This window comes from Ambystoma mexicanum, chromosome 9, assembly GCF_040938575.1.
Source record: "Ambystoma mexicanum isolate Mex_15411 chromosome 9, UKY_AmexF1_1, whole genome shotgun sequence".
NCBI lineage: Eukaryota > Metazoa > Chordata > Amphibia > Caudata > Ambystomatidae > Ambystoma > Ambystoma mexicanum.
This window is the reverse complement of record NC_090931.1, coordinates 100293212-100312725: the sequence shown is the minus strand read 5'-3', so window position 1 is coordinate 100312725 and position 19514 is coordinate 100293212.

The window sequence follows — 19514 nt, the reverse complement described above, 5'->3', positions numbered from 1 at the left end:
GCAGTGTAGTGTTGTTTAGTGTAGTGTGGGACAGAACAACTTCAATTTAACACACATGAGGAAAGCTATGGCTTATTGATAATATTAGGATCAAGGCACAGTTGCCAAAGCTCAGCAGGTTGAGAAGCATTTGCAGTTGCCCCCAGGCTAGAAAAAATGCCTGATCTGGCCCTAGTGCTTGTGTGATCTTCTGGGACAGCAACACTTAGCAAAAAGGCGAAGCAGGGCAATACAGAAAATAATGTCCACCTAAACCTACAACCAGCAATAACAAGATGAGCCACAAGCCCATCCTAGGTCATTATTTGCAGGGAACAGAATTGAACACCAGTAAATATTATATAATCGTTAAGAGGTTTCTTAAACTCGTACAAGGTATGAATGAATCTGAAAATGCAGAGCGTTCCACATTTTCAGGACTAAAAAGTGAGAAGAATGAAAATGCGAGGCTACTCACGGAGGGGGCTGAGAAGAATGGAGATCACGGAGGAGGCTGAGAAGAATGGAGATCACGGAGGGGGCTGAGAAGAATGGAGATCACAGAGGGGGTTAAGAAGAATGGAGATCATGGAGGGGGCTGAGAAGAATGGAGATCACGGAGGGGGCTGAGAAGGGGGCTGAGAAGAATGGAGATCACGGAGGGCTTGAGAAGAATGGAGATCACAGAGGGGGTTGAGAAGAATGGAGATCACGGAGGGTCTGAGAAGAATAGAGATCACAGAGGTGGCTGAGAAGGGGGCTTAGAAGAATGGAGATCACGGAGGGGGCTGAGAAGAATGGAGATCACGGAGAGGGCTGAGAAGAATGTAGATCACGGAGAGTGCTGAGAAGAATGGAGATTACTGAGGGGCTGAGAAGTGGGCTGAAAAGAATAGTGATCACGGAGGGGGCTGAGAAGAATGGAGATCACGGAGGGGGTTGAGAAGAATGGAGATCACGGAGGGGGCTGAGAAGAATAGAGATCACAGAGGGGGCTGAGAAGAATGGAGATCACGGTGGGGGTTGAGAAGAAAGGAGATCATGGAGGGGGCTGAGAAGTATGGAGATCATGGAGGGGGCTGAGAAGGGGGCTGAGAAGAATGGAGATCATGGAGGTGGCTGAGAAGAATGAAGATCATGGAGGGGGTTGAGAAGAATGGAGAACACGGAGGGGCTGAGAAGAATGGAGATCACAGAGGGGGCTGAGAAGGATGGAGATCACGGAGGGGGCTGAGAAGAATGGAGATCACGGAGAGGGCTGAGAAGGGGTCTGAGAAGAATGGAGATCACAGAGGTGGCTGGGAAGAATGGAAGATGACGGAGGGGGCTGAGAAGAATGGGGAAACTGATGAGTGGAGCGTAATGACCAAGTAGGTTGAACGACTGAATAGGTTGATGAGAGAGAGAGAGAGAGAGAGAGAGAGAGAGAGAGAGGATCAGAGAGATAGCCATGTGCCAATTCATTAACACATCACAAGAAAAGGAATCTGGCAGAGACTGAAAGCCAAAACACCTGTGCCTAGTAAGGAGACACAGAAGATGAGAAACTTAAACAAAAAAGAGTATGCACAACACAATATAAATCAAATTGAAGAGGTAATATAGCTTAGTGAGGTACATCAATAAAGAGAGTACTACAATTATACACTTTGTAGAAAAAGCTCAATTTTAAAAGAATTGAAGATTGCAGATGTTATCAATAATGCAAAGTTGGTAGCAGCATCACCAAACTACTAATAATGTGTGGTCGGAAGAGCAAAATGTATCATCAAAATAAAACCCAAATTACAGGCCTTCTTAGAAATATAGATAAGAAAATAGAAATCAGCGGAGACACCAATGCAGAGGCTGGGAGAAAGAGTATGTATTGGATTTTTTTTAGATTTAAACTGAGAAAATGTCAATCCATCCATGAACAGATTACACATAGACATTTCTGTAGCTGAAAAGTAAAAGAGGGAAAGGAAAAGCAAATCTTTGCATTGTCCATATATAAATGTGATCTAAAACAGATATTAGTAATTAAAGAATCAAGTGAGGTAGTGCATAAAGTAAAATTAAGAGGACCTACAACTGAAACGTGTTAAGCTCCAACTAGGAGTAGACTTGAAGAGGATTTATGACACTTCCACGATACCACACATTATTATTTGAATTTGATTATTTCATTGTTTAAAATGCTAACCTCGCTCTAGAGCAGCAGAGTTCTGTACAGAGTGTGGGTAGCTAGCATTTGGGCTGCCATCTTTTAACAGCAGTGCAGTATTGTGAAGTTTGTGTGTCGGTATGTGCGTCCATTGGATTTAGTCCTTGGTAAAGTGTTGTTGAAAGAGCCACGTTTGAGAGATTTGCAAAATTGGAGAATTGTGGGTGCAACGAGACGGCACCAGAATTGAGTTCTTGCATTACTAGAGTAGAGTAGGACTGATTTCTGGACCTCTCTTTGCGGACAAGCTGTGATTTTCTATGTGAGGAGCGCATGCCAGCAGACATGTTGAGCTTAGCCACCAGGTACACTGGTGCTACTCATGATTGCTTTCTATATGATACATGCAGTCTTGAACAGTTTCCTGGCCTGGAGTGGAAGCCAATGTAGTTCTCGTAGGATAGCGGTGATTCGGCCACATTTCTATTCTCCCGCAGTAGCAACAACATATTAGTGGTTACAAACATAAGATGAAAACCACTATAGAATAAAGTCAGAGATGCCAAGAACAGAAAGAGTGTGGAACAAAGAAGCACAATCAACAGTACTAAAAGCAGAACTTTTATCTTACAAAACCAAAATAGAAAATATGTAAGATGAGTGTGTAGCAAACATTCAAAAACAGCTAGAAGAGTGGACTCCATAGAGAATAGAGAATCTGGGGTAAAAAACAGATTCGAAGAGAGAAACAATCATTAGAACTAAGGTCAGAAGACAGTTGTAGATGAACAAACCTTTCCATCAGTTTATAGAGATAAGGTAAGAGAGAAGCTGGACGGTAGGTGGAGGGATTAGATACATCCGAGCTAGACTTCCTGGATAATTAAATCAATGATGGCCACTTAAAGGTATTTGGGTAAAAACCCCTGGCAGTGGGGGGCTGAACTAAATAGAAGAAAAAGATGAAAGAACAAGTGCAACCAGAGGACCATGTACAGATAATCTCTGGCTATGAAACCAAAGAGAAAGACAATAGCAAACAGCCAAGACACACAAGAGAAAGGGAGATTTCAGAGAGTCCCAGGAGGACTGCACTAGCAAAGTGAAGATCTGATGCCAGTCATTTTCTAAATGAAACATTATGCAAAACATACATTGATCCTAGGGCCAGATCTCCTGAAGGAACAGTTAATAATGAGTTCCAAGTGGACACATGCCATAGAGAAGAAAAAGACTAATACGCAATAAGGAATTGAAAATGATTAGCTTCAGCACTTTTTGCAAAACCGAAAGGAATTAAACAAGGTTGAAGGAAGATATGTAGCGACATATTTGCTCTGCTGCCATCTGCACTGAGCTTTGTGTTGTACAATTATGAGAGGGAGAAGGGAGGCAGAAGCCCAAGGGCAGGAAGGTTTCCCAGGAGGGGTCAAAGATATCAAAGGACACAGAGAATTGAAAGCAGGATTAACAGCGGAGTTGAAAACATGTACAGAGGGATCTGGAGCCCGGAGGGAAGAGTTCTCCAGACAATGGACATTAGATGGAATCACATCTAATGGGTGACGTCAACTGACCCCGTGTCACGAGGGAAATCTGGAAATCCACCAAGGCGGCTTGCTTGACTGCACTTTGCATGCTGGGGCTGGTAAACCCAAGCCCATCATTGAAACAATGGAACTACAGATCCCAGAATGCAGAGTGCTGTTGGTTAAAAACCCAGGACTGGATAATGGTGAACCTCATTAAATGGCACCGGTTGGTAGTGAAGAAGACTTGCATACATTCGCTATTCCTCATAACATGAAAACATATCCGTAAAAGACTATTACTTATTTGATGGAGTCCAATGAATGATAGCACTGTGTGCGGTTGTTGCCTTTATATCCCTTATTGTTCTTCGAGCCCAGGAAATATTTAGCTGTTTCTTTTCTCCTCCGCTTTCAGCACATTTAGTTTGGATCACTAAGTCATATGGTTTCATCGCAAAAGTTCAAATTGTCTTCTACATAAGTTCAGCCAAAACAACTAAAGAATCTTTTTTTATCACTTATTTAGTGTTTCTCTAATTAATGCACAGAGGGAGCTCTGCCATTTCAATTTTGCAGCCTGCTGTGCTGCCCAGTGGGCAGAAAGAAAATGGAAGTCAATTCAATTGTTTTCGGAATGATCATCTCCAACTTGTCGCAATTAGAGAGATTATGGGCAGTCGCTTAAGTGGGTGTAAGTAGCTGATTCATCGTTCGGTAAGTTGCCCAACTCTGACTTTCTTTAAAGGTTTGCTGGTTGTGCGAGGAAGCACAGGGACACTGGGAGTGCTCTGTCCAGCAGGAGAGGCATGCGGCAAACGTAAGTATTATGCTTCCTGTTTCCTAACATGGTGATTGGCTGAACTAGGGGCGCACGGCAGAGAGTATTTTTCAGGGGTCTCCACATCCTGTCTTCTAGAGCCCCGCCCCACCATGTGGCACGGTCTGTGGGTCAGTGCACTAATGCATCCACTCCAGGGTCCTGTGTGTGACCTCATATGTTCAAATCCAGGACGGTCCACTCAACCCTTCACCCTTCCAAGGTTGATAAAATGAGTAAGTTGGCTTACAATAAATATCTGTTGTCTGACAATAGCGCCTAGCTGCCCCTCCCTGTGTGGGTGTGCGCTCTACAATTACACCTTTTATTTTTTCTGGAAAGAATCTAGACTAAAGGCACACCTTTCTCTAGGGAGTCTTTGTAGGGTAATGAGTAGAGCATTCTATCTAAAGTACAGTAAGGAAACTAAGTCAAGGTGCAGAGGAGAAAGCAAGGTCGTGGTGCATGGACCCTATAAAAACATGAAAAAAGGCAGGGTTCCCAACACTGGGAACTCACGCCCTCTGCACACTGCCTGTGGCCGAAAAAGCCTAATGGTGTTGAATAGGTTTCAATAGCACTGAATATAGTAGTAAAGTGTCAATGGTGATTAGTAAATTGGATGATCATTTACTAATCACTATTGACACTTTACTACTATATTTAGTGCTATGGAAATCTGCTCAATGCCATTAGCCCTTTTCTGCCACAGGCAGTGTGTAGGGGACATGTTTCCTGGGTATTCCCTGTCTACATTCCTAAGCCCCTTTTAGATGTACTCACTGAATTGCAGTTTCTGTGGCTATCCTGAAAAGATGAGTGGGTGTGGGTCTTACTCAATGGACTTGCAGGACTCCTGCTTTAAACAATTACACGAAGCAGCACCTTTAAGTCACATGCAAATGCAGGATAATCTGTGTATTTGAGCGCGCAGAGAGCAGAACGCAATGTTGGGGGACTTCTGCTGCACCTACCCGCTCACTCTTTTCCCTCCCTCCCCCTCGAATAGCACAGTCTGGTTACAGCTGGCGGGGACAGCATATACCACTATCTGCATAAGCCTCTGTGTTGTGATATCGCAGTGGTGATGGGTGCAGTACAAAAGGTTATTAACGTAACCGAACATAGCATAATATAACCTAACATAACATGGGACGATGGGAAGGGAAGAAGCAGAGGGGGAGTAAAAAAGTAAACACCCAAACCACAAAGCCTGTGCATGTGGGAACTTCCACTTGTGCTTGAAAACTAGGAAGTTCAAGTTCTCTATTAGGTCCTAAGTCAGCCACTTTCCGTCTCATTAGTCAAAAGGTTGTAGTTTGCAATTAACAGGATTATCTAGATCAAGGGTCTGCAACCTTTTGCTCTCCAGCAGTTTTGGACTACAAATACCATCAGCTTTAACCAGTATAGTCAATGGTGGGGATTCATGGGAGTTGTAGTCCAAAACATCTCCAGAGCCAAAGGTTGAAGACCCCTGATCTAGATAATGGTTTGCAGATGTGATACTAGACTGAACATTTCCTTAAAAAGGGAAGTGTTGCATCCAGTGGACGGGTAGAATATTGTTATTGCAAATAATTTACATGAATTATCTTTACTGATGCATGCATTTCTTGCAATGCTGAGCACAGGTAGCAGTAAATGCATTCAGAACATGCATGTCGCATTGGTAGCAATAGGAAGGTATTGCTAAGAACCTGAGATTCATGATCTCTACACTAGAGCAGTTAGCAATACAAAGTGTGGCTATTCATTTATTTATGTTTTATGTATTTATTACATTTGTTGACTGTGCCCAGACCCGGAGGTATCACGGCGCTGGTATATAATTGTGAGCAAAAACGCAAATAGTTCAGGAGACAAGGTATATAGGTACATAGAAGAAGTCCATATGAAAGTTGAGTTTTCAATTATTTTCGAAAAACGAGGTCTGAGGTTTCATCTTGGATGAAGGGGGGTAGCGTGTTCAACAGAGTGGGTGTTATAACCATCAACTGGCTCCACTGGTGCTCTTTCCTGTGAATCGCAGTGTAGCTAAAGCAAGTGTGGTAGAGGAGCATAAGTGTGGTAGAGGAGCATAAGTGTGGTAGAGGAGCATAAGTGTGGTAGAGGAGCATAAGTGTGGTAGAGGAGCATAAGTGTGGTAGAGGAGCATAAGTGTGGTAGAGGAGCATAAGTGTGGTAGAGGAGCATAAGTGTGGTAGAGGAGCATAAGTGTGGTAGAGGAGCATAAGTGTGGTAGAGGAGCATAAGTGTGGTAGAGGAGCATAAGTGTGGTAGAGGAGCATAAGCAGCATGGTTTCGATTACTAGGAGATGGGCTGCCTGAGGAAAGGAGGAGTAGCGCTGTGGATGCACCCGTGGGTGATAGATAGGATTTTAAATTCAATTTGGGCTTTGAGGGGCAGGCAGTGGACTTCCCATCTCGTTTGCGAGATGTGGCCAGTTCGCTTCATGCCCCAGGCCGCCCAAAGGGCATTGTTCTGGATCATTTGAAGTTTTGATACATTTTTGGAGGAGGTTCCCGAGAGGATAGCATTGCAATAATCAAATGTGCTGCCAATGATAGCCATGGCTAGTGTGAGGCAGTTGCCAGAGGTGAGGAATTTTCTGCTGAGGTTGATGAGTCTTGTGGAGTAGACAGCGGAAGAGGCATGAGCATTACAATGTTTGTGCATATAAGGTTCTGCATCCAGGTAAACACCCAGGGTTCTCACATGGCTGTAGACAGCAGTAATGTTATCTTCAATGGAGAAGGAAGCAGAGGACGGGTCCAAGAGCTTGAGCCGATGAGGGGAGCCTACAATGAGAATCTCTGATTGGTCATCATTCAGCAGAGATGGTATTCAGCCATCGAGGCTTGAATGATGCTGTAACATGATTGATATTAGTGGAGTCAAGGGTGTGATTCCCAGTGGCTTTTAGCAGGATCTGGGTATCATCAGCAAAGCTTGTGTAGGGAATTTGAAGATTGTCAAGGTGGTCAAACAAGGGCTTAGTGTACATATTGTATAGCGTGGCGGATATGCATGAGCCCGGAGGGACACCGTGTGGTACGGGGATGGGGTCGGCTGCTTCAGAGTCTGCGAATACCCTGGATGAGCGCTCAATGAGAAAGAAGTTGAGCCAGCTGGCAGGTTCCCAGGAGAAGTTGAACTTAGTGGTGAGGTGCTGACATAGGATGTCGTGGTCAACAAGATCAAATGCAGTGGAGAGATCAGGCAAGAGGAGGATGGCATGATCTCCGGCATCCCGTTTACTGTCCTGCTGGATAAAGGGGTCAAGGGCGGCGGCCTCTGTACCATGTCTAGGTCTGAAGCCCGATTGGCACGATCCAAGAATGTTATGGTCTTCCAGGTGGGCTTGTAGTTGGGTGTATGCAGTACAATGAAGAATTTTAAGGCGGTACTGTACTGTTGTATTTGTATTTGTATTTTGTTTATTTGTATAGCGTGCCTGGCCCAAAGGCATCTGGGCGCATTTCTTGCAAGGTTACAGTTACATAAATATACAAATGAGCATATACATCACATTTTTACGTATCCATTTACATACAGTATATATTTACAGTGGAGATCCACATGCAGGCACAGCACAATAGCAGAAAACAAGCGTACATTGTTATGAGCAGTGAGTCTAGTATTGGTTTGAGTGGTCCTGCGCTGCAAGCCAGGTTTTAGCTTTGCTTCTGAATGAATGGAATGAGGATTCTGATCTGAGAGGGTTGGGTAGCGAGTTCCACAGCCTGGCGGCGAGCACCGGGAAACTGCAGCCCCCTGCTTTCTGCAGCTTGAACCTAGGTAATAGGAGGCACTGTCCTTGGGCTGCTCTTTGAGGGTGATCGGATGAGATAGGTATGAATCGGTTGGACAAGTATTTCAGTGCTTGATTGGCAAGACATTTAAGCATAAGTGACAGAGATTTGAGGGTGATTCTTTGGGTAACTGAAATCAAGTGTAGGTTTCGTTTAATATTGGAGATATGATGCTTTCTCTGAATGTTTAGTGCTGCCCTGATGGTGTTGTTTTGTGTTACTTGCAGCTTAATTAGGTTCCGTTGACTGGTCCCAAGATAGAGCATGTTGCAGTAGTTGGTTTCGACATGATGAGGGTTCTAACAAGGGTAATGCAGTTGACGGAGGTAAAGCCTGGTCGACAGGCAGTGATAAGTTTACAGGTGTAGGCTGTTGATGATATTATGGCATTGGTTTGTCTTGTTAAGGATAGTGTAGAGTCCAGATATTAGCCTAAGGTTTCTGTGTCGTTGGATACCTTTATGATGTTGCCATCTATGATGAAGGAGTTGAAGTTGTAATGGTTGCAATGGTGCTGTAATCTGTGGGAAGGGGAGGGCATTTTAGTAGGGGTGTTACCAGGCTTCTTTGTTAGCTCTAGGCATAGAGCTCGAGGCAAAAAGGTAGTTGATACATTTGGAGATAGTGGGTGCCAAGGGGGCAGCGCACATTTTGATGATATGGGAGGGACAGATGTTTCCTTTGCAATTATAAGGTTTGAGGCGCTGAATGATGGTGTGTATCCCGGAGGGAGGGACAGAGGTAAAGTGGTGGAGGATTTTGCTTGTGAGGAGGAGTCATGTCTTTGGCTGGGAGCAATGATGTCTTGAGGATAGTTATGTCTCTGATCTTTTGGGTTTAGTTGGACAATGCTGATTGGACGTCTGTGCACCAAGCTTTACGATACAGGAAGCTATACCCTTGATTAAGCACCACACCAACCCTTACACCCAGCATACCAATATGGCAGGGTTTGAAACTGAGATTAAATCAGCAGTAGCTTAAACCAGGCAGGAGGTACCACTGGGGAAACAGGAGCGGGTTCACAGTAAACTGCAAATCTAACTTCTACAGGAGAGGCAAACTTTGTGGCCATTATGTTTGTTCCATTATCTTTATATGTGCACTAGATGTGCCCTCATTCTTCTCTATCAACATTCTCAAGTACCCAAAGTTAATGTCACATATGTATGTTTGTAAGTCACCAATTGGTCTGGGGAGCGAAAAGTAGCTGCTTGTAGCTGTTGCTTTCAACCTAACCAGGCTCTCTTAGACTAGAAGCTGGAGCTAAATAGCTCCCAGCAATTTAAATCCCTGAATATGGGATCTAACTCAATGAAATGGTAGGCTGGATCTAAGATCATCAGTCGCGATGTTGGACCAGATACCAAGACGTGCCACGCCCTCTCTCCACAGGAGCCACTGTCAATAAACATGAAGAGGAACCGATGGCTGCGGACAGAGGATTCACATTCCCACGTGTAAAACTGGTAGAGAACCCCAGGCTGACCTTTCTTCTGAAAATTGCTTGGGTGCAAGATAACTTTGTCGATTGAGACCAAATTCTGCAGCAAGTTGTTTGGTCCCTCTCCAGACAAGCTCAATCCCATTGCTGAACCGTGTGAAAGGCTTCCAGAGGAAGACACTGATTTGTCAGGCAAGTAAAGTGCATCCATTGGACTGGATGGCATCATTAGTAAAATTTGAATTGCTTGTTGCATATAAGTATTTTTGGAAATTCATTTGGTGGATCATTACATAATTTCATTTTTTTTGTGTTTAGTTATAAAACAGGATGCCAGTGGGCCTTAATGGAGACTTGAGTCATTCCTGTCTGTGAGTTGGTCTGTCTGGGCACAGGGTGAGCTCAGGTACAGGGTAACACGCCTGCCTTCTATCCCCACCCCTTCCACCTGGGCTACAACTCGGGCCCAGATGCAAATAGCGCTAATACCAGATTGCATCCCTTACCTTAAGCTATAAACTGTGATTATGGTGATGGCGGTTCATAGCTGTCATAACTTAATTTAAAAAATGTACTTTTTCTCTTCTTTTCAACATCATGTTAATTTTTAGTTATTATGCTAAACACCAATAGTTATACCATAGTGATTTAGTCGGCGTACTGATTCATTGGGAAGCACAGAACATCTGCACATCCTGTACCAACTGTATTAAACTAGTGCTTCACCAGGCTTCGCCATAGCACTCTGTTTTAAGAGCATCCCAAACAAATTTGGCGTACGTCTAGCATATCTGCTATGGTGCCAATGTTTCATATATAACAAGGAACATATTCCAATACATTGCATTTTTATTTACACATTCAATATTCTTGTTATAGCTGTATAGGCGAAGTGGCAACATGTTTCACCTGCACTACCATTTTTTCAGCTTTCTTCAGGTACTTGGTATGCATGTAGTAATGCAATCCCAAGATATTTCGAAATGTGCACTTATCTTTACATGTATGAACACATTGTATTCTTGGATTTAGACAGACGATTTCCTAGAACTCAGGTGTCCATGTGTCACCCCTGCACATTTAAGAAAACATTTTGAAAATGCATCCAACACAATGTAGCAAACCTCTACAGGAAACTCTGTTTTAAGAGCATCCCAAACAAATTTGGCGTACGTCTAGCATATCTGCTATGGTGCCAATGGTTCATATGTAACAAGGAACATATTCCAATACATTGCATTTTTATTTACACATTCAATATTCTTGTTATAGCTGTATAGGCGAAGTGGCAACATGTTTCACCTGCACTACCATTTTTTCAGCTTTCTTCAGGTACTTGGTATGCATGTAGTAATGCAATCCCAAGATATTTCGAAATGTGCACTTATCTATACATGTATGAACACATTGTATTCTTGGATTTAGACAGACGATTTCCTAGAACTCAGGTGTCCATGTGTCACCCCTGCACATTTAAGAAAACATTTTGAAAATGCATCCAACACAATGTAGCAAACCTCTACAGGAAACCATTTTGAAATAGTGCAAATAGTCTCATGCTACAGCCTGGCATCTCTCCAGTATTACTGCAGTCTTTATTGTTATGTCTATTCATGGCACAAGTGTTGCCATTTCTCTAAAGGACTTGTTCCTAATCAATACACATCCTGCTGCCAATGTTCCAATCCTGCGCCCTATTTAACAATACAGACGGGGTGCACGCCTTTAAGTGGTGCAAGTGGGAGGTGACACTGGAGGGTGAGTTGTTTTTTAACTGTTTTAAATAGTTTTTAAAAAACATTACTGTTTTGGGAAAAGCCGACTACAAGTTGCGTTCCCTCAGCTGAAAGACACAATGGGATTCCAATGAGTTCAAGAAATTGTTTTTCACCTTCTCCAAACAAATGTGATATATCAAGAGATATTCAGTTTGCTCATCATTTTGGAAGTCATTCGTGAACTCCCTGCCAGTGGGTCTGTTACGGAACTCGTGTTCTCCTCGGTGTCATCTAAGGCAGAGCTGCAAACCTCTTATTAGTGTGCTTCCACTGTGCGTGAAACGGAGAGCATGCCAGGAGAATGCATGCATTTTTAGTAGGGAATTGTGCAACCCAGACTTTGCATGAATCAATAGGTTGTGCGCTCAGACTCATCTACCGACACTTTGGCTTATAAGGAGCGCTATTACTGAAGATTCACAGATGTTGTTGATGATGGCTACACAGAATGAGTTGCCCAAATGTTACAAAGTGAGTGCAGTGTTCTCCAGAGCTATCATTCCGCGCTTATTGGTGTTGAATCGGACACCAGTGCAGGCTCATTCTAATTGCACATACTTGGCCCTGTTGCAAATAAGATGAACTCCAGCACTTGTTTCTGACACAGGACTGATGAAACCATGTCAGAGATCCGAGCATCGAAAGGGAACAGAGGGATGAGTGATAAGGCGCAAACGCCTACATACCAAATTACGGAGGGACAGAATTAAAATATGTGTTTTTATTTATTATTTTTTTTTCTGGAAATGTAATTAGTCTGTCCAGCGCACTACCAATGATGGACCACGCCATACAGGATCCAGAATTGTTTTCGAGTGCTAAAAAATGCAAAGAAAGTCCAAAAAGGCAAAAAACGGCAAAAGAGATGCCAAACCCAACACATTTGTATTTATTTGTCTTGTGCTCCTGGCCCTGGGGCATCTGGGCACATGTCTTACAGATATAAATAGCAATACAGGGCAAAACAGCCTTTGTATGAGTTACAACATAATGAGGAGACAGTGCAGCATATTGAGCTGAAGGCCAGGTTAACAGAGATGGCAGAGGAATATTCAACTGGTACACAGAATAGTACAGACATGTACATTACATGGGTAGGGGCAAGTGAATGTAACAGTGAGGTTACAAAGGAGGAAGAGGAGAGGTTACACATTAAGGAGAGGTAATAGTGGGGGCAGGGTGGAATGGAGAGCCCCCCAGATCACCGGGCCAAGAGGTAGCACGGCTGAAGAGTGCTGCCCATCATGGTCCAACCCCTGAAGCCAACATTTGGTTTTGCTTTTAAATAGTTGGAAGGAGGATTCGGCTCTGAGGGAAGGAGGGAGAGTGTCCCACAGCTTGGCCGCTAGGACAGGGAAACTAGATCCTCCAGCTTGTTGGAGCTTAAATCTAGGAATGGATAGGGTGTGCGCTTGAGCTGATCTAAGGGGTCTTGTAGATGTGTGGGCAGAGAGCCGGTTGGTAAGATATGCTGGGGCGAGCTTCGCCCAGGCTTTGTGTGGCAGTGCTAAGGTGTTAAGGGAGGGAGATACTGTGCTCAACGGGTAGCCACTGGTGGTTTTGTCTTGTGCCAGAAATGTAAAGTTGCCTTGGGATGTTGAGGGCAGTCCTAATGAAATTATTCTGGGTTACTTGGAGCTTGTTGATATTTCTTTGACTGGTCCCAAGGTAGAGGGCATTGCAATAGTCAATTTTGGCCATGACTATGGTTCTAGCAAGGGTAATACTGTTAGTTGCTGTGAGGAAGGGCCTGTACGCAGTAGTTAGTTTGCATGTGTACGCTGATGCTGCAACCACAGCGTTAGTTTGTCAGGTGAGCAATAGTGTAGCATCTAGGTAAATACCTAGGGTTTTGATATTATTGGAGGCATTATTAGTGTTGCCATCGATAATGAAGGATTTGAAGGCAGAGTCCAGTTTATTAAGTCTAATGTGAGAACCGAGGATTAGTAGCTCAGTTTTCTCGTCATTTAGACAGAGTCCATGATGCGCCATCCAGGCTTGGATGACTGTGATGACTTCATTCAAGGCTTTTGTGTCAGTTGTGTGGTCGCCAGTGATAGGGATGAGTATCTGGGTGTCATCCATGTAGTTTGTGTACGTAACACCCAGATAATCAAGAATGTCAAAGAGAGGCTTTGTGAACACATTATAAAGAGTAGGGGAGACACAGGACCCTTGTGGTACCCCACAGAGGACTAGTGAGGGTTCAGCGGAGGCAGATGGTGAGAAAACCCTCATGGTTCTAATTGCAAGGAAGGATTTGATCCAAGATGTAGCTTCATCTGAGAAGTGGGCAGCTGTTTTTAGGTTGTGGCCGAGAGTTTGGTGGTTGACCAAGTCAAAAGCTGCCGATAGATCAAGCAGAATTATGAGTGCTAATTTACCCTTGTCTTTTATATCTTGGATTTCTGTTATAAGGTCAATCAGGGCTGTTTCCATACCGTGTCTGGGGCAGAAGCCTGATTGCCTAATGCCCAGCAGATTGTTAGATTCTAGGTAATTCTGTATTTGCAGATAAGGTGCATGGTCCAGAATTTTTAGTAGAAAGGGTACTGTTGTAATCGGTCTATAGTTGGATGGGTTACAAGGGTCAAGAGTGTTTTTTTTTAATTAGAGGGAGGGCGCAAGCAACTTTAAGGTTGTCCGGCACAATTCCTGTTTTGAAGGAGGCTTTAATGAGAGTGGTAATGAAAGGAGCAAGGTCATGAGCAGCCGCTTTAATGATTGGAGCAGGGCATAGATTGCCTTGACAGTTGGAAGGTTTGAGCTTCCTAATAATGTTTTCCACTTCCCAAATGGACAGAGGGGAGAAACTGAATGGTTTTAGAGAGAGTTCCGTGGTATTGATATTGTACGTAGCTGGTTTGGGTTCTGGGTCAGCGAGTAAGCTACATTTCTTAGAGTTGATTTTAGTTTGTAGCATAGATATTTTATCAAAGAGTGACATTTTGAATGTTGGTGCACAACGAGGAGTCTGTGATGCAGTTGTCAATGGGTGCAATAGGAGATTCAAGCTCTTTGAGGATCTTGAACAGTTCTTTTGTATTAGATTCAGCTTGTATGATTCATTTATTGTAAACGTCTTTTTTTGCTAAAAAGAATGTTTCTTTGTAGTTAGAAGAAGCTGTGGTCAGGAAGCTTTTGTTGACTTCCGAAGGGCAGTTTTTCCAGTGTGCCTCAGCATTTCTCTTGGCTTTGCGCAGATCTCATAGGTCCGGTGTAAACCAGGAGTTAAGGTGAGATCGAGGTTTGGGCTTACGCAGTTTCAAAGGAACTGTACTGTTTAGTGCTTTGAGAATGGCGTGATTGTAGGCATCTATTAGGACTGTTGGGTCTACGTGAGTGGCCAATGTGTTATTAAGGAGGGGAAGAATAAGCAGGCAGAGTTTTTCTGTTGTATTGTCTTTCTTATCATGGGTATGGGTAGCCGGGGCAATATTCTGTTTAGGGTTGTGTGGTGCAGCTTTAATGGAGAATGTTATTTTGTGGTAATACATATATATGGCGTGATGGACATTAGGGTAGTTGTACAGTTCAGGTCCACCAGCCAATCGACGATTCTACCTTTAAGGTGTGTGGGCTCGTGAATGTGGTGTGTGCATTCGAGGTCCAATAATGTGCTGGCTAAATCAAAAGCATTAGTGTCCTTGGGGTCTTTGAAGCCAAGATTAACGTCGCCTAGTATTATATTTTGCGAGTTAGGTTTAATATTCGTAGCAAGGAGTGTCACAATGTCCTCAGAGCATGTGGAGATCGGACCTGGTGGCCGGTAAATGAGATGCACTCTGGCAGCATGGTTGGTGATAGAGGCAGTTTGATAGACATTGATTCGGCAGATGGGATCTGGAGGTTGGGAATAGCTCTGATATCAATAGAGTTCATGAAGATAAAGGCAATACTGCCTCCTTTCGCTTGGTTAGTGTTTCTATCACATCTAATGATGCCATAGTTGTCTGGTATGGCAAGGGACAAAGATGGGCTGGCTGCTGCATGTAGCCATGCTTCTGTAACGGCAAGGAGTTCAAGGTCTTCAGTAGTGATGAAGTCTACAATATCCAGTGCAAGGGCTGGGAGGGATCTTGGATTAATAAGGGCTGCTTTGATCATGGTAATTTTAGTACTAGTTTCATAGGTAGTTGGAAGGGTCGTGCTCGTATTATCAGTGACAGAGGTGGTGCCTGCATCATTGGTAGTGTTTGGTAATTTAGTATGGGGCAGGGAGAGTTTACTGTTAGCAAGTGTGTATGGGCTAGGAGTTTGTAAGCAAAGTCTATGTTCTCGTCTTGAGTTTCTATAGTGGGTGGTACTGTGGAGATTGGGTGTGGGTTTGGAATGGATAATATCATAATCACTGTTATCCTGATAGGAAGGTTTTCTATTATTAGTTCCAGGATGAATGCACAATTTCATTAGGGTGAATCTAGAACTCACCCTAAGATTTCGGAACGATGTAGGGCAAAGTTGATTGGGTTTTGGTTTGGTGGCAAAGTGTTGGAGCCAAAGGGCAGGGTCGTTTAGATAAGGGTTAATGCAGGGCATGATGGCTGTGGCGTAAAGACTGTAGATGTGAGAAGTGGCTAATACATGAGTAGGCAGAGAGAGCGGTGTGCTGATATTGTTATGAGTGTGTTTTGCTGGTAGGTCCTGATGCTAGGTGTGTCAGAAACCAATGCATAGTGGTTGGTAGTGGGTGCACGTAGGTGGCAGCTGGGACACTTGCTAAGCTCGGCCTAGGTAGGGTGGTGGCAACTAGGAGGTGGCACAATGAGTGATAGATAAGGTATTAGAATACTGGTGTCATGTATAAAAGAACAGTAATTTGAGGGGATGCGCGCTTAACTAAGCAGAAGCAGAGGGTCATGCACTAAAGCTAGGACAATGAACATAGGCTAGTATGATAGAAATGGAGTGGGTAAGCAGGTGCACATTAAGAATGGGCCCCATATAAATGGGCAGCGATTACTAACAAGAACAGCCGTGGGCACATAGGAAACTGGGCAGTAGACACGTGGGCAGCAATCAGTATACCAAAGACATTCTTTCTAACGTCCAAAGATATTCCTTCTAAATGTACCTTGTCAATGTTTGCTGTTTATTGTCCCTCCTGCATATGATGCCTTCTTTTTGTTTAATCTCTGGGTGTTGTCTGTCACTGTTTCATTTCTTTCAACTGATATTTGCTACTAGTCCCCCGTTTGATCTAATTGCCACAGTTCTCTCATAACTCTATGTTTCTTCTCTGTGTTTTGTCTGTCAGTGTTTATTCTCCTTCCCCTGGTATTCACTACCTCCATCCCTGTGTACTCTCCTTCCCCGAATTCCCTCATACCTCTCTATTTCTTTTCCAGCTTTGTCTGTTGCTCTTTCTTAACTTTCCCCTAGTATTTGCTACCTCTATCCCTGTTCTTTCTCACAGTTCTATTATACCTCCCTGCTTCTTATCTGGGTGTTCTTTGTCAGTGTTTATTCTCTTTCCCCTTGTATTCACTACCTCTATCCCTGTTTGTTCTCCTTCTCAAAGTTCTCTCATACCTCGTTGTTTCTTCTCTGACGGTTGTCTGGCACAGTTTCTTCTCTTTCCCCTGGTATTTACAACCTCCATACCTGTTTATTTTCCTTCCCACAGTTATTTTATACCTCTTGTTCTTCTCCGGGTGTTGTCGATCACTGTTTCTTTTCCTTCCACTGGTATCCGCTACTTCTAGCCAAGTCTCTTCTCCTTCCCATTATTCTTTCCTTCTACTCTGTTTCTTTTCTGGATGTTGTCTTTCACTATTTCTTCTCCTGGTACTCACTGCCTCTATCCATGTTTCGTCTCCTCCTTCTCACTATTCCTGAATGCCTCTATGTTTCTTCTCTGGTTGTTTTCATTTACTGTTTCCTCTCCTTCCCCTGGTATTTGCTACCTCCATCCTTGTTTCTTCTCTTTTTCCAGTTAGCTCATACCTCTATGTTTCTCCTCCTGGCGTTGTCTGTCACTGTTTCTTCTCTCTATCCTGGTATTTGCTACCTCTATCCCTAATGGTTCTCCTTCTCACTGTTCTCTCATACCTCTGTTAGTTCTCTGGGTGTTGTCTATCAACATTTCCTCTCTTTCCACTGGTATTCATTACCTCTCTCCATGTTTCTTCTCCTTCTCACAGGTCCCTCACACCTTTCTGATTCTTCCCTGGTTGTTGTCTATCACTGGTTCTTCTCCTTCCCCTGGTGCTTGCTACCTCTATCTCAGTCTTTTCCCCTTCTCACAGTTCTCTACTACCCCTGTTTCTTTCCTGGTTGTTGTCTGTCAAGATTTCTTCTCTTTCCCCTGGTATTCACTGGCTCTTTCACTGTTCCTTCTCCTTGTCAAAGTTCCATCAACCTATCTATTTCTTCCATGGTTTTGTCTGTCACTGTGTCATCGCTTTCCCCTGATATTCCCTACCTCTCTCCCTGTTTCTTCTCCTTCTTACAGTTCCCACATACTTCTCTGTTTCTTCTCTGGGTATTGTCTGTCATTTTCAGACAGTCAGGATTTTGCCCCTGTTACAGCACAGAGACTGCACTTTCAGACCTACAATCACACATGCTCAACATCTCAGACAAAGGAAAAGTCGGCCTATTAGTCCTTTTAGAAACTATGCTGACGACACACAGTTGGTATTGGAACTGTCAGGAACCTATGACCTTGACTCCTGCTCTTTCCAAACCATCTATAATCACATTGAAACATGAATGACCCGGCATTGGATGTGCCTCAACGGCAATAAAACCGAGCTACTTACCTTCGGTACTGCTCATACCTGCTCCGAAGTTGATTCCAGATATGTGTCTCTCCCGATCAATGATTGTCACATCCCGTTCTCCAAGAAAGTTAAAACTTTGGGCTTCCATTTTAATTCTGCATTAGACTCCGACTCCCATGTCAACCAGACTGTTAAAAACTGTACTTATTAGCTGCGACTGCTTAGGAACCAAACTGTGCCCTAGTTGCCTGTGCTACCATTCTCTCCAGGTTGGATTATGGTAATGCCCTTTTATTAGAAGCTCACCAAAGAAACACACAGGCTTTGCAGGTGATACGAAGGCAGTGAGGATCATTGAGGGGAAGACTAGAAGAGAGCATAACTCACACAACTGACAAGAACTTCACTGGTTATCCATTGATGCACAACTAAAATTCAAGCAGCAACGCTATTGCACAAGTCTCTGTATGGCAATGCCCCCCGTTACATTAAAAACCGTGTGACCATGTACGAACCTATAAGAACTTTGTGCTCTTCTACTTTAGCCATGGTTAGGATACCTGCCTATAAACTTGCCAATAGCCTGGGAAAAACCTTTCATGTCCAAGCTGCTAAGATTTGGAATTCTTTTCCTGTGCACCTAAGATTACAAAAAGATCTGAACTGCTTTCGACAACAAGTGAAAACCTGATTATTTCACTCGGCATCATTGTCTAGCCAACTGCATGCCTAATGCCCTGTCTACTCTACACCCAGTTTTTATGTTATGGCACCCTAATACCTGCAGGTTTCCGGCGCCTTATAAATAAATAAATAGAAAATTGTTTCTTCTCCTTCCCCTGGTAACAATTACCTGTACCCAAGCTTCTTCTACTTCTCAGAGTTATCTAATACCTCTGTTTTTCTTCCCTGGTTATTGTCACTGTTTCTTCTCTTTCCCCTGGTATTCACTATCTCACTCCCTGTTTCTTCTCCTCCTCACAGTTCTTTCATACCTGTTTCTTCTGTGGGTGTTGTATTTCACAGTTTCTTCTCTTTCCCCTGGTATTCGCTACTTTTATCCCTGTTTCTTCTCCTTCTCGCAGTTCTCTCGTGCCTTTATGTTTCTTCTGTTTGTGTTGTCTGTCACTGTTACCTCCCCTTTACCTGGTATGTGATACCTCTATCCCAGTTTCTTCTTGTTCCCATAGTTCTGCTCTGTTTCTTCTCTGGGTGTTGTCTGTCACTATTTATTCTACTTGTATTCACTACTTCTATCTTTGTTTCCTCTCCTT